This window comes from Carlito syrichta, unplaced genomic scaffold (genome assembly GCF_000164805.1).
Source record: "Carlito syrichta isolate Samal-C Ts95f unplaced genomic scaffold, Tarsius_syrichta-2.0.1 Scaffold301764, whole genome shotgun sequence".
In the NCBI taxonomy this organism is placed as follows: Eukaryota; Metazoa; Chordata; class Mammalia; order Primates; family Tarsiidae; genus Carlito; species Carlito syrichta.
In genome coordinates, this window is record NW_007245860.1 from 385,480 (window position 1) to 401,509 (window position 16,030).

General features: G+C 38.9%; 1 protein-coding gene across 2 annotated transcripts in view; it reads left to right on the forward strand.

Moving 5' to 3' along the window:
* Positions 1-16,030, forward strand: part of PLCB1 (phospholipase C beta 1) — a 283,302-nt gene that overhangs the window by 236,610 nt on the left and 30,662 nt on the right. The window lies entirely within an intron of this gene.

A 16,030-nucleotide genomic window follows, 5' to 3' on the forward strand; every position in this document is an offset into this window, starting at 1 on the left:
ATTGAAATGGAAAAAGTACATCCTTTGCTGTGGTTGCTGTATTATTACACTCCTTGAATCAATCCCATCTACCAGTTGTAAAGGTTGACATTCTGACCAATGCCGATTTTTAAATGCCCTGCTAATTACAATGGTTTCCCACTTTCATCAACAGGCTTTACACTTACAAGGTTCACTATTAACTGTAGAGAAAGTAAATGCATATTTCAAAGAGTCTTCGTAATACGATTATTTTTTAAACTGATTTTCTTGTGATAACTGGTTGTTTTTACCTCAGAATATAGGAGAAAAGAAAGTGTCAGCTCTACCAGTTTCCTTATGTTTACCACTGGCATATTTGCTAATATGGCCTGTCTCCACATCTTTGCAGGGGCTTTGTCTGTTTGGTGAGGGTTTGTTTGGTTAAAATACATGTATGTAAGATAGCCTGTAAATTCACTTAGCCTGGGCATGGGTGAACTGAATGTGTTGCAGCAAGCTGAAAGTCATTGTATATACAAGGCACCACTGTCTCAAGCACTCAAAGATGGGGGACCTTCTTCCTTCCTCTGAGCCCCATAAGTCATTCATAACCATCTAACAAACTAATATGGTCCCAGTGTCAATATTTAGAACAAGTATGAATAAACCTAATTTATCTTACAAGTGGAAATTCTAGTGCTCTTTTCCCCATATTCCAGTAGATTAACTTTCCAGTTGTCCCCTGATCGTACATATGCCTCTAAGAGACCACAAGTTTAGGGCATTGGGTCACTTTTTTCTTCCCAGCTAAACAGATTATAAGTTCTGTTGGTGACAAGGGTATTCTGGTATTTTGAAGGCAGAAAAGATGTTGAAAGTTCCCAGGTTGTAAGAATATTATTATCATTATTATTGTTTTACATTTCTAAGCATATTAGATCTGTCCATTTTTGCTTTATATATTTTGAAGGTATAATTTTTGGGTGCATGCATTTTTAATACTGTTATGTTTCTCAATTAAATTGACCTTTTTCTCATTATGAGATGGCTTTTCTTTATCTTTTAGTCTTAAAATAATGTTGTCTGATATAGTAGCCACTAAATGTACTTATTTAAATTTAAATTAGCAGCCAAGGACAGTGCTTCATGTCTGTAACTCTAGAACTTTGGGAGGTAGAGGCGGGAAGATCTCTTGAGGCCAGAACTTCAAGACCAGCCTGGACAACATAGCAACACCTCATCTCTAAAATGAACAAACAAACAAATAAATAAATACATTCAAACAAACTAAAGAAAAATTTAACAATTCAGTTCCTCTTTTGTATTAGTCACATTTCAATTGCTCGGTAACCACATTTGGCTAGTGGTTACCCTTTGGGTTGGCACAGGGTATATTTTCATCATCACAGAAAGTTCTGTTGAGCAGAACTACCATAAAGCTACTTCATCTGATATCAAAGCAACCATATCTGGCTTTTTTGTTTTTTGGTTGATAGTTACACAGAGAATTAAATAAATCCACAATTGTATGGAGATTTTAACATACACCCCTCTCTGTTACTAGCAGAACAAGAAGGAGAAAAAAAGGATAGGAAAATCAATAAGAACACACAGGATTTGAGTAATACAATTAACCAACATAATATAATTCACACATTATTACATCTAACAATTATATAATACATATTCACGTAAGTGCATATTGAAAATTCACCAACAGTGACTATGTGCTAGGTCATAAAGCAAATCTCAGAACTTCAGGTTATTTAAATCATGCAGACTATTTTCTTTGACCATAGTGGAAATAAGTTAGAAATTAGTAACAGGAAAATAACCAGGAAATCCCCAAATATTTGAAAAATAAGGAATAGACATCTAAATAACCCATGGGTAAAAAAAAAAAAAAACAAGATTAAAACAAGAACATATTTTGAACTCAACAACAATAAAAATACAACATACCAAGACAGCATACAACATGCAAAGTTTATGCACATCTGAACGTACATAGATGTAAAAGCATGTATTAAAAAAGAAAAAATGAGCCGGGCCCGGTGGCGCAGCCTGTAATCCCGTGCCTTTGGGAGGCTGAGGTGAGTGGATTGCCTGAGCCCACAGGTTTGAGACTCGCCTAGGCAGCGAGATCTCATCTCTACAATAAATAAAAAAATCAGCCAGGCGTGGTAGTGCATGCCTGTAATTCCGGCTACTTGGAAGGCTGAGGCGGAAGGATCGCCGGAGCCCAGCAGATCGAGGCTGCGGTGGCCGGGAGCGGCCACTGCACTCCAGTCTGGGTGACAGAGTGAGACTCCAACTCAAAAAAAAAAAGGAAAAAATGATAAAGTCAATGTTGTAAATTCCATCTCAAGAAACTAGAAAGGAAACTGCATATTAAACCCCCAAAAAAGTAGAAAGAAGGAAATGCTAAAAATGAGAGCAGAAATCAGCAAAATAGAAAGCAGGCAATAATAGAAAAAAATCTGCAAGGCTACAGTTTGGTTTATTCATCTGAAAAAAATTAATTAAATTGATTACTCCACCTCAGCAAGAATTATTTCTTTCTAATGAACTTAATCACACGTGTTGCCCAGATAAAAGAAGTTTACTTTGAAACTGTAATTTTCTAAACTTCCATCCAAGTCAATTATCTTTCCATTATTCCAGGATTTTTTTAAAGTCTATTTTTCATCAGATTTGTTGAATTATAATTACAAAAGCATAATCAAGATGACAAAAGTGCTGAGAGAAAAAGAATGTTGAGGGAAAGCAAATCTGTGAATCTGTGGAGGAACTGGGGAGGTGACATTTGAAATGAATCTTTCTAAGGACCTCAGTGCACAGTGCGAGGAGACAGGACATTTTCATATTTTTTTTAAAAATGGAAAAGAGTTTCTCTTTTATTTCACCTTTCAGAAAGGTAGGAGAATGTGACCACGAGGTTATGTTTGAATAGTGGGGACAGAGCAGAAGGTATACCTGGCTGCCAAGTCTCCCCACAGGGAGGAGACGTTGATTGTTGAAGCCACACAGCAGGGGCTGTCATAATTGCATAGTCGTGAAACTTAGCAAAACTGGTAGCACACAAGGAAAATACACCTCCAGTTTGGGTTTTGCAGGCACCATACTGGTACAGCCTCCTCCTCAGTAAATCTCAAACTTTAATGTGGATGCAAATCAACTGGGGGTCCTATTAAAATGCAGATTTAATTCAGTAGGTTTGGGTGTGCTTTATAGCAAGAACACTCTGTTACTGGCCTTATTTTTTTTTTTATTTTCAACTAATTCATTAATTTGAGAGTGAGAATACAATCTCACTGTCTCCTGGGCTGGAGTGCAGTGGCACAATCCTGGCTTATCACATCCTCAACCTCCTGGCTCAAGTGATTTTCCCACCTCAGCCTCCTCATTAGCTGGGACTACAGGTACATGCCACCACAGTTGGCTAATTTATTTATTTATTTATTTATTTTGTAGAGATGAGGTCTTGCTATGTTGAATTCCTGGGCTCAAGCAATCCTCCCACCTCGGCCTCCCAAAGTGCTGGGATTATAGACGTGAGCCACCATGCCTGGCCTATCTATTAATAACTTTAAAACAAGCTTCTAAGTGATGCTGATGTTGCTGGTCCACAGACCATACTTTGAGTAGGAAGATTCAAACCCCAAAGCCCAAACAATTTACACACACCAAGTCATGACAGTAATTGTTTTACCTGGCTTGTACAATGTTGATTAGCACAGTTAAGAATTAGTTGCTAACATTTACAAAGTGTGAAATTTCACATGAGTGTCTGAAGCTTCTCTTGAAAGCTAGGAAGATCTGGACAGAGCAATTCTGCTTCTATACATGGCAAGAGTCAGCTGGAGCAGGGTAGAGGCTGCCGACCTTAGGAAGTTCATGCTTTATCCTTTGCCATAAGCCCATCTCCGTGAAATGGACAGCTTGCCAATAACCCATCTCACTTGTTTATTTGCCTTTCAAATCTCCTTTTGGCCAGAAATCTTAAGCTAAGCTAAATATTTGAATCTGAGGAGCTTTAGGAAATACTGATGTCTGGGTCCCACCTCCAAAGATCCTGATGTAATCTGTTTGTGGGGTGGAGGGAATGTGCACATTTTTAAAAGCTCCCCATGTGATTCTAATATGCAGACAAGGTTGAGGACTTCTGTTTAAATTAATTAATTTAGTGACATCAACAAGATTCTCAACCACCACCTGCAGAGATTCTGATTCAGATCAGAGCCACCCACTTCCTAATATTTGCAGGAACTGGGGCAAAAGAAAGGTCTCAGCCTGTGGTCTTCCAACTTTTCTTCCCACCCCCAATACTCCTACTGTTCTTTCTTGTACCATAAAGGATCTTTTGTATATAGGAGTGGACACCCCAACACACACATTCAAGATCTGTCCTTACTCCCCTTCTAATACCCATTCCTTGGACACCCTTGAACTTGGACCTATGCAAAATGAATGACTGGGGAAACAGACAGAGAGGGTTCAGAAAGGAGCCTTGGAGCCATTTGGGAAGGGAATTCAGGTGTCTCCATGGGATTTCTGTCACCAGTCACTTCTCCAGCAATCAGCTGGATGTCTAACAAATCAATATAATATTGATCCTACCTGGAGTTAGTGCAGACCCACAGCTTAAGGATTCAGTCCCACATGAAATACACAACACATACACCAGCAAAAACCAGGAGCTCCCACAGCACCCTTCTCAACTTCAATATTTGCTAGAACATCTCTTGGAACTCAGGAAGTCACTTTGCTTAAAATTACCAGTTTTTTAGGAAGTATACAATCAACAGCTAACTAAAGAGGTTCATAGGGAGTCTTAGTCCATTTTGTGCTGCTATAACAAAATACCTGAGACTAGGTCATTTATAAAGAACAGATCTTTATTTTTTTTCTTATGGTTCTGGAGGTTGGAAAGTCCAAAATCAAGATGGCAGCAGGTTTAGTTGTCTGGGGAGGATGCATCTTTCAAAGGAGAATATTGTGTCCTTACATGGAGGAAGGCAGCAGAGCTGTGTGAAGCCTCTTTTATCATTGAAAGGGGGCTCTTTATGAATAACAAAAGACCTGTCTATCACTCTGGAAATTCTAAGGGTTTAAAGAGCTCTATGCCAGGAACCCAGGACAAAGGCTAAATATGTTTCTTATTACCACACCTGGGAACCCTAGTGTTGTGGAGATCGTGTCTTGATATGCAGGAGTCATATCCCTGTGGACTAGGCCCCTTGCCCCTTGAGGAGTACATGGATAAAGGAGGGTCCATTCCTTGGGTCCTCATGGCCCTCTCTTGCCCAAATCTGGAAGTCTGGGGTTTTTATTATTAGTTTCTTTCTAGTAATAGAAATTTCTCTCAGGTGATTCTGATGCAGATTGTCCACAGGGTACACTTGGATAGACAAACTCTGCAAGAGAATCAGCACTAAAGAATAGCTTCCCTTCTTTCTCTTCTGCCTAACAGTTCTCAGTACTAGTCAGAGCCTGGAAACCACACTTGGAATGTCAAACCAGGAATTTGTCATGCTCTTGCAAATGGATCATACAAACACTTTGAATCTGCAAACAGTTTGTCCCGGGAGAGTCCAGGAGGGAATGGCTATAGGCTTTGAGAACATGAGAGAGAAATGTAGGAGGCCTCTTGAAGCTCTTTCTGCTAGAATGCTGTGGTCTTAGAAATAGATGAAAAGCCAAATACTCAAGTGGGGACTGCCTCTATCTGGGTTCCCCCCCAGAAAGTAAATTCTTCCTTGGCTTCAGGATTTTGAATGATTAGAGAATATATTGATTGAGTTCTTACTACCTGCCCAAGCTCTGAGCTGTCTTCTGTAATCTCCCACAGTATTTATGAGGCTGACTCCACCATCCTCATTTTACGTGAGAAAACTGAGATACAGAGACTGGCCACTAGCCCCAAGCTTATACAAACTAATTCATTGGCAGAGTTAAGACTTGAACCAGGCAGCCTGGCCATAGAACACAGATTTTCTAAACCACTACCCAAAAACTGCCTCTTTAAAGCATGTAGGTGTAAATGTGCCACAGAATTCAACGCAGAGCTGTGTGACTCCCAGCAGATTGTTTTTCTTCCTTGAGAAAGGGCAATGACACTATGAGTGTTCATGTTTGTCATAGCCAGAGCAGACCCCTTTCGTTTCTGGGCAGACTAAGATGTTCAAAAATATCTATAGGCGCAACGTTTTCTACTTGTGCTTCCAGAGCCAGTAGTGTGCTCAGGCATTTAAGAAGCTATAGAAATGCCTGTAGTTGTACCAATAGTGCTCACGAATTATAGGTGTGCAGGAACTTCCAGAGGCAAACGTTCCAGAGAAACCAAACAAGACTCCCTTTACTTGGTCAGGAAAAGATAAAGGACTATTCCCAGGGCAGTTGACTGGTATTCTCATCATAAGCATCTGAAAAGAAATAGGAATAAAAATTCCCTACTTGCTATGGTTTGAGTGTTTGTGTCCCTCCAAAATTCATATTGAAACTTAATCCCCAGTGCAATAGTGTTAAGAGGTAGGGGCTTTAGGAGGTAATTAGATCATGAGGTCTTTTCCCTTATGAATTGGATTAGTGCCCTCATAAGAGGGCTTGAGGGAGCTTGTTTGGTCCTTTTTGCACCTTTGCCATGTGAGGACACATGGCCTCTTTCATCATGATACAGCAAGAAGATGCTATCTCAGGAGCATCAGATGTCATCAATAGACATCAAATCTTCTGGCACCTTGATGTTGGATTTCCTCCCTCCAGAACTGTGGGAAATTCATTTCTATCATTTATAAATTACTTGGTCTAAGGTATTTTGTTGTGGCTGCAGGAATGAATGGAGCCAGCAGCCTATTCCAGAAGCCTCTCACTGATACCTTCATTCCAACCAAAAAACCCAGGTCAAAGATTGTAATCTGGTAACCTGGCTGAAATGATCGACAAATACAATGTTCTTACTGACATGTTGTTACAGTGCTTTTTTCTTTTTTTCTTTTTAATTTTATTTTAAAGATGTGGAGTACAATTCAGGGTTAGGTATACAAATGTTCATTATGCAGGTTCCCTTGTTGATGAGGTGTGCCCCCTATTTTCTTGTTGAATTGGATGTCAACTTTAAAAATCAGGAAATTTCTCTTTTAAAAATGTTTTCTTGCTTCTTTTGAAATATTGGAAGACCTGGCCACATTGGGTTCATATTCCAGTGGACGAGGCAGCAATGAGTTGGACCTGAAGACTAGGTTCGCCTTTCAGATGGGTATATGTGCTCCATTTAGTCCCAATCGTCATCACCTTATAGCCACATACCACCCTGCCACCAGTAAATTTTATTCTTGGTATTTCATATAGGCATCCCATAGGCATTTGCACTTAATAATAGCTAACTTCCTCTTCATCCCATAGGCATTTGCACTTAATAATAGCTAACTTCCTCTTGTTCAAGGTCCTGTGCAATTTATGATATGTGTATTTGCTTACATAAATCTAGTCTAGTGATTGCTAGTCTAGTGATTGCTAGGCTGTGAAATAACCCTGAGTGTCTGCCCACCCTTCAGTGCACAAATGTCCTACCCTGGATAGCAGTGAGTTGCTTTTCACATGCCAGGTCTACCATATAGTGATAGATTTCATGAACTTTATGTTGAAAAGGATTCCAAAGCTATTTAGGTTCACTGAGAGTACTGCCACAGTTGATTAGTGATGTCTGCCTTGGTCACCACAGCTGCTACTATCCATCAGTCATCATCAAGTGTCATTTCTAAACTGTAGCTACTGACATTAGTGAATATCTTCTCCTTAGATCTCCCAAAAGAAAGAGCAATCATTTCTCTAACTCCAAACTGAAGAACTTGAGAAAATTGCCCTGTTAAAAAGCGCTCCTCTTCATCAATAACAAAGTGTCCTTCAGGACACAGCCAAAGAAGCCTAACTCTGTCTAACCCAACCTATTTCTCTCTAACCCAGCCTGAGTCTAATGACTGTCCTGGGCTCTCCCTCTGGAAGTGAGAACAGTGACACTGTCCAGTTTGTTCAGCTTCCTTTTCCCCATTACTTTGGGAATGACATCAAGGCCTTTGTCCCAAGAAGTGGAAGAGATCCTCCTGTGTGCATACTCTCAGCTGGCCATATCCTCTCTTTCCCAGGATGGGCCTGTGGTTCTGGGAAATCTGCTCTCCCTACCGTTCCCTTGTCCACAGAAGCCACATCAGCAGAGGGTGAGTCATAGACAAGGAGCAAGCATTGAGTAAGGGAGCACTTAACTTCCTCTTGGACTATTTGGTTACATGTGAGAAGGTTCATTCTAACCTCCTAAGAATGGAAAGTGCCAGAGGTCACCACAAACCTCCACAAGCATTGTTTGCACTTCTATTTTCTCAACTCTTCCCCCTCCCCTCATTATTTATTATTTACCTTAGTAAACAACATTTATTGTTTTCCTATAGTTTTCACCAACCATCTTATCTCCATAATGCTAGATCCTACAGGCAGTGGAAGATCAGTATACCAGAGTGATCATATCCTACAGCCCCTGGCCAGCCCCACAAGTCGTGGAAGTGACTTCTGGTGGTGTCTCTGTCCCTGGGCGATGGCTGGAAGTTACATTGTGTCAGTTTACCTTGGGACAGTCCATATGACTAATGGGGAGATGAGTGCCAGGTGGGCAAGATGAGCGTCACCCGGCTGGCAAGGGGAAGTATCCCTAGGAACAAGTGCCACCCACTTTAGGGTTTACAGACTATATGAAAGCGTGCGCACGCACACACACACACACACACACATACACACCAGATCTTCTGAAAAATGGCTAACCCCCCCACCAAAAGCAAACATTTATCAAAGGAACGATGGGCACATCAGGAAATAAATCTGATAGTCTGCTCATGATCATTCATTATAAATAAAACAAAGTAGGTTACTAATCCATATGGGATAGCCCGGGAAAAAGAAATAAATGCCCAAATAATAAGTACGCAGCTTGACACAGTTCTTGCAAATTGTGCGAAATTACCAGTTACATCAAAATATAGAATATTATCAACACCCTGAAAATCCCCCTCGTGCTCCAGGCTGATCAGTCCCATCTCCATCCCAAAGTAGCAACTATTCTGACTTCAGTTAATACAAAGGTCAGTTTTTCTATTTGGGAACTTTCTATGAACAAAGTCATGCAGCTTGTCATGCATGAACAAAGTCATGCAGTTTCTATGAACAAAGTCATACAGTTTGTACCTGGCTTCATTTCTTTCTTGTATGAAGGTGACATTTTGTTTTTTCTTTTCTTATTGCCATAGAGTATTTGACTACACAACTATTTATTTATCCATATTCCACTGCTGATGGCATTTGAGTTGTTTCCAGCTTTTGATTATTGCAAGTATTGCTTCTATGAACACCTGGACTGGGGAGACAAATGTGAAGGTTGAGGATAACTCCCTCTAAATTGTAACTTCAATACAAGCAAGGGAAAGAATGTCTTTCTAGAATGATTCTTTCTCTTCTGTGTGAATCTCCCAAGTGGCGACACTCAGAATGAGATGCTTTCTGCCCCTTCAACAATCTCCTGTGCTGAGGCATTTGATGTGATTGTGTGAACACTGGGCAAAGCGTTATTCTGCTACAAAGTGTTATTCTCCCAAGCTCTAGACGACTCACCATGGGCATAAAGCTTTCCTGGTACTGTTCGTTAATGTACTATTTCACCACTAGAGGGCAAGAACGGCCCCCGCAATGCTTGGCTTTGCCAGATCTGCAGTCAAAATGATTAATCGTGAGGCAAAAACAAGAAGCCAGAGAGAAAAAAACGAAGAGCACACAAAGGCAATATAAACATCCATAAACTTAAACTTTCTTGGGTAGGGAGGATATAAAAAATGTTACCCACGAGTCACTTTCTAACACTCTTTTACGTCTTTCCTTTCTCTTTCCAGTTTTAAAAAATCGATCCCACAGTCCTCAGTGGCTGAAACTACCACCCAATAGGGTGGGACTAGGTCAGACAGACAGATCTTAGAGGGCATTTTTCAGCACAGCCTAAAGCCTTGGTAATTAGGGAGGCAAAGAATCTTGCAAAGCCCCAGGGACTCTGAGCAAGCAACATGGAGTTCCATGACTTCTTCCTTTCAAGTAATATTTCTTTCAACAAAATCACGATGTTTACTAAAACCAAGACACTGACGGGTGAGGCTACCAGCTGCGACACATCTCCTTTCTCTCTTCCTCTCCCCCAGTCCAGCTCTCTCTACCTCCCACAAACATAACCAAGATTACAGGACAGAGATGTGTTATTTTATTTTATTTTTTGCAGGGAGAGAGGGGTAGGGAAATTAATTATGAAGCCAAGTTGCTGTTAAACTATTTATAATACATTTCTGCTAGAAAAGGACCTTTGGCTGACAATCGTTTTCTTCTGCCTCGGCATGACCAAATACAGTAAGAATTCAAAAGGAAAACTGAAAAGCGAGGAAGAAGAGCCTGCAGCTGGAGCAGCCTGTTTTCATATCTCACGCTGGCGAATGACAAACTCAGGAAGGAGCCTCCTGTGTATTCCCTGTCCTCGTTATCTCAGTTTGCTGCTCTGAAGGGCTAAGAAGCCTTCACTGTTAGCCAAGACTCCTTCGTGCTTCAGCTTAATTTTCCTTGCATAATTTTAAATACAGATCATGTCTACAGTGCAGCAATTAATGGATAGCCTAAAGACTTATTATTTCAAACTAATTGATATGTAGGAAAAGTTTAAATAACACAACAGGGAGAGGGGAAATTTTAAATGATGTGTGCACAGTGAATTTAAAATTTCTGTCTGTTGCGGATGGTAGCAAAAACATCTGATTAATAAGAGGACGTGATCGAAATGTAGAATCGATCTAGAAATTTTTCCTCTTTGCCATTCTTGAGCATGATTGGGAGAAAGAAAGATTCAGATATTTCAGAAGTGGGGTTAGGGGTAGAGATGGGGAAGCAGGCTTCCCCCCATCCACCCTACCAATTCTAGGAGATTATCTCATAAGAGAAAGGAAAGTCTCAGTATATTTTGAGCTGTGCTGTTAGGTCAGCAATAGAAGTGGGGAAACAATGCCAGCATTTCTGTTCTCTTTGGCCAAATCCTTCTCTTGACATGAACTTGAGAGGAAAGAAATAAAAACCAAATTCACCCAGCTGCTGCAAACCTATTCCAAATCACCAAATCACCCCACGATTCCCTCATAATTCCAAGGAATAAGCCACAACTAGTATAATAATAATATAATAATAGTAACAACAATTTTCTCATTTCATATTCCTGCAATTTTTAATAGGAGAGTTCAGAAAATTTATCTGAAGAAATGGGAGAAAGCAAGAATATTTTATTTTAAGATTGACGTCTATGATGCTAGACAACATTTTTAACATCAGAATGCAGCACTTGTAGGGAAATATAATTTTCTCCAATCATAAACCATAGGGGGAAAAAAACCACCCTTAAGATGTATTTTTTATACCAAATTTATGTCATAAGACTATCTGAATGACTTCTGGCCAAGTCACTTAAACTTTGTGGTCTTCAGTCTCTTCCAGTGTAAAATCTGCCACGTGGACTGGTTATTTTTCAGATCCCTTCCTTCAGTTCTTATCTCCTAATTCAATTAGGTAGCCCTGCATACCTTTTAAAAATTGGAAAAATAATAATCCTTAGTTCTTCACATCATTCCCATTGATCTATCCAAGACCATATTAGTGTATTTACAGTATAATACATACCCGTGAAATAATTACACAACACAAAAACTAGAATATGATTTCTCCCCTTCTGGTTCCCCTGCCTCTCAGTTCCTACCCTCTACCCTCCAAGGGAACCATAAACCCGAATCTTATATATATAATTCTTGTACTTTTCTATTTGCGTAGGTATAGATATGCATGTGCATATATACATCATATGCATATGTATTCCTATAATATTTTATATTATAATTTTTTTGGTTTTAGTCGTTTTCTACTTCATAAAATGGTGTCATATAAGGTTAAAAGCTTCATACTGAAATATGAGAATGTGTGTTAAAGTATATAATCTTTTGGTGCCTATATTTTTCACCTAAAAATGTATTGCTAAACTCAACAGAAATATGCTCCTAATTTACCAAAAGACACATTTTAGAATGTTCATAGCTACACTGTTTATGATGGTCCCAAACTTGAACTAGCCTAATGTTCCTCAACTTTTACAAGAACAAATAAATTGTAATCTGTTCATACAATTGAATTGTATGTCAGAGAATGAATAATCCACATTGGCAAATAAAACAATGGGTGATTTTCATAAAGGAAATATTGAGTAACCAGACACAAAAAAGTATACATACAATTATTCCATTTATATGAAGTTAAAAGGATGGCTATCTTGGGTGGGGAATGGAGTGGCTAGTGAATGGAAGGTAGCAAGAAGAGGACTTCTGGAGTTCTGGTAATGTTCTCTTTCTTGATCTGGGAAAAGTTAAATGAGTATGTCCACTTCGTGGGAGTGGAGGGGAAGCCATGAGTCTATGAATTTGTTGTATCAGTTAGCTATTGCTGTATAACAAATACCACTTCAGAACTCAATGGCTTAAACCAAAAGGCATTCATTGTTATTCACAAATTGGTGAGTTGGGAAATTCTGGTCTTAGTGGTTCTCATTCACATATCTAGAGTTAGCTGAGGGTCAGGTGGACAACTCTGCAGATGACACTGGCTGGACCTTTGTACATGTTTGGGGACCAGCAGACTGTAGGCTGGTCTAAATTGGTTTTAACTATGACAACCAGATCTCTTCACGTACTCTTTCATCCATCAACAGGCAAGCCCAGGCTTGTTCACATGCTGGTGGCAGAATTCCAAGAGCAACAGTAGAAGCCCATATGACCTTTTGAGAAATAGACTCAGAACCAGAACAGTGTCACTTTTGGCATATTCTTTTTTTTTTTAATGTTTTTTTTTTATGTTAACGATGTGAGGTACAATTCAGGATTAGGTATACAAGTGGTCATCATACAGGTAAGGTTTGGGCCTCCCTTTGGTCCCCACTTTGCCTAGCTCAAGATCAGGTACCCTTATTAGTGTTATATGCCCCACCATCAACAGTGTCCTGGTACTGCCAATCCCTTTCTCATAGTATTATGGTAAATGTTCAGGGTCCGTTTATGAGTAAGAACTTGTGTTACTCAGCTCTTTGTTTCTGTGATTCACTGAGTATTATAGACTCTAAATCTATCCAAGTTACTGAAAAATCCATATGTTTGTCCTTCTTTATGGCTGCGTAATAGTCCATTGCACATATGCAACACATTTTTTTATATAGTCCAGTTTCAATGAGCAGTACAGTTGTTTTCATGTTCTTGCTATTGTGAATAGTGCTGGAATAAACATGTGTGTGCAGGTATCTTTTTGGTAGAATGATTTGAGTTCCTCTGGGTAGATTCCCAGTAGGACAAAAAAGTCACAAATGAGGGGTGAAAAATTGTGGATTAAAAAAAAAAAACTACTGCACTTATAATATAGACACTTTTCTCTATTTGTACTGATGAAAAAATAAAATTGGCCATTGCCTTTCTAGACTCTGGTATAGCCATGTGCTCTTCTAGCTATGGCTTTCATCATGTTTCCTGGCTTTGGCCTCTTCTCCTACCTTAGGGAGGTGAATCTCCTCTTTCTCTCTCTCTCTCTAATTTACTTCCTAAATAAACTATATTTTCTAATCTAAAAAAAGGAAAAGGATTATATCTGTGTATGATGTATCAATCTATATTGTTAAATGTGACTCATTTGTTTTAACTTCTGTATAACACCTTGTCCCATAATATATTACATTTTATTCTTTCTCTTGTCAATAGACATTTTAATGATTATCAGTTTATTGCTGTTACAAGCAGATCTGTTATAAACAGGCCTACACATATCTCCTAGTATACAAATCTGCACAAGAGTTTTTCTTAGTTGAATACCAACATATGGAATGGCTGTGCCATAGAGAATAAGAATCTTTAGTTTTCTAAGATGATGCTAAATTGTCTTCCAAAGTAACTGCACCACTTCACGTTTCCTTCAGCAGTATGTGGGAGATAGACACTATTGATCCAGACACTTGTCAACAGTTGATATTAAAGTTAGACTTACTAATATGTCCTACTAGTATGAGTATGAAATAGTATCTCATTGTGGTCCACATCTGCCTTTTCCTGATCAGTGAAGAGAATAATTATTCCTTCTTTTTTGTTTGTTGTTTTCCTTTTGGCTACATATGTTCCTTCCTAAGTAAAAATGCCTGTTTGTGTCTTTTATTATTTTTTTTACAAATTTAGTTATTAGTCTTATTGTTTGACAACACTTCTTTACATATTCTCAATACTATTATTTTGTCAGATGTGTTTGTTGTAAACATCTTTACCCAGTTTATAACTTCTCAATTTATTAAAGGTGTTATTTTATTAACACGTTTTTAATATTGTTTTTGACTTTTGTTTTAATTTTTATTGTTAGCTTGACTTGAGGCCTGTTTAAGCACTTTTCAATACTTCAAGGTGTGAAATTTATTGATTTACATTGTCTTCTAAGAGTATAAGGTTTTGGTTTTGGTTTTTAAATCTTTAATCTATCTAGAGTTTATCTTTATGCATGGTGTATGGTGAGGATCTAATTTCATATTTATCCATAGAAATAACCATGTTTTAAGCTTAGGTATTTACTAATTCCCCCTTTTCACACCTCTCTGTCATACCAAATTCATATATCAAGGTAACATTCATTCATAGACCAGTTTCTGGGCTCCTTGTTTTATCCCATTTGTTGACTTGTCTATCCTCGTATCTGTACCAGTCTCTTGATTACTGTAACAGACAACCTGAATCTGGTGAGATATATCTCTCTATTCTTTTTTAGAAATTGTTTTGGTTATTCTTGGCTCTTTATTCTTTCATAAGAATTTTGTAACTTTTTTCTTTTCCTATAAGAAAAGTTTTAAGCCCTTAATACTCTGTTTTCCTCAAATTTCTATTTAAACAGCCTCAAGGTATCATTTTTAGTTTTCCCCATTTTGGAACTGACCTTTGAACCCTTTTGTAAATTTGGTGCAATCACATCTGTAATTTTCATTTCTGAAACATGCATGTGTGCACACACACAGAGACACACATACACACCATGATCTGTTCTTGTATACTAGCAGTTTTGTTAATGCTGCTCCAATGTTCATTATGAAATATTTAGGTATGGACTTGTCCTCAATGATAGTGTGTAGGTATTACAAACCTTGGGAGTCTAAATCATTCTGACAAGTCACAAGAATATTTCCAAAGAACATTTACCCTTGGCATCAGACCCTGATGTTGTGTGGTAACAGAAATGTTAAAATTCAAGCAATAGGACAGGGATGGGGCCCCAGTTAGAATGACATAAGACTCATTCTAGTCTGAATGATATAAGGCTGCAGAAGTCCAAGAGAGATCCCCCAGGGAGTCTTGGACCTTTTTCAAGATGTAGGCTGTCTTCAGTGTGAATGTTCAGAGACAACATGGTTTCACTATGATCACAGACTCAGGGGACTGTAACTTTGACCTAAAGGTCAAAAGCTTCTTTCCATAGCTTAAGTCCCAAAGTGGGATCAAGTCATAGGAATATTCCTATAGTGTAAACAGCTTGCGTGCTTTCCTTGCTAATTTGCTTAGAGGTAACCAGATGAGCTGAACAGACCCTAATGCTAGGTTCTGAAAATAGGAAAGTGTTTTAAAAGGGAATTCAATAGACAAAGAATGCCATCTCCTTTGTCCCAACTCTTGGTCTTAAGGTAGTATGCTCTGGCAGTTTGAATATCCAAATAAGATAAGTGTAACTGGTAGTGGAAGTAGGACCAATAGTTCCTAGTTAGCCTTTTGGTATAGCTCCTGTTTGGTGGGATAAGGTAATGTCTCAGGTTGGGCATGGCAACTGGGCAAAACACCCCTAACACCAAAGCCCTGCTGAGGGTGGCCTGCTATGTCTTTGCTATGTCTTTGCTATGTCTTTGCCAAGATTTCTGCTTTGGATGTAGGGTCATATTCTTACTTGGTTCATCCACTTC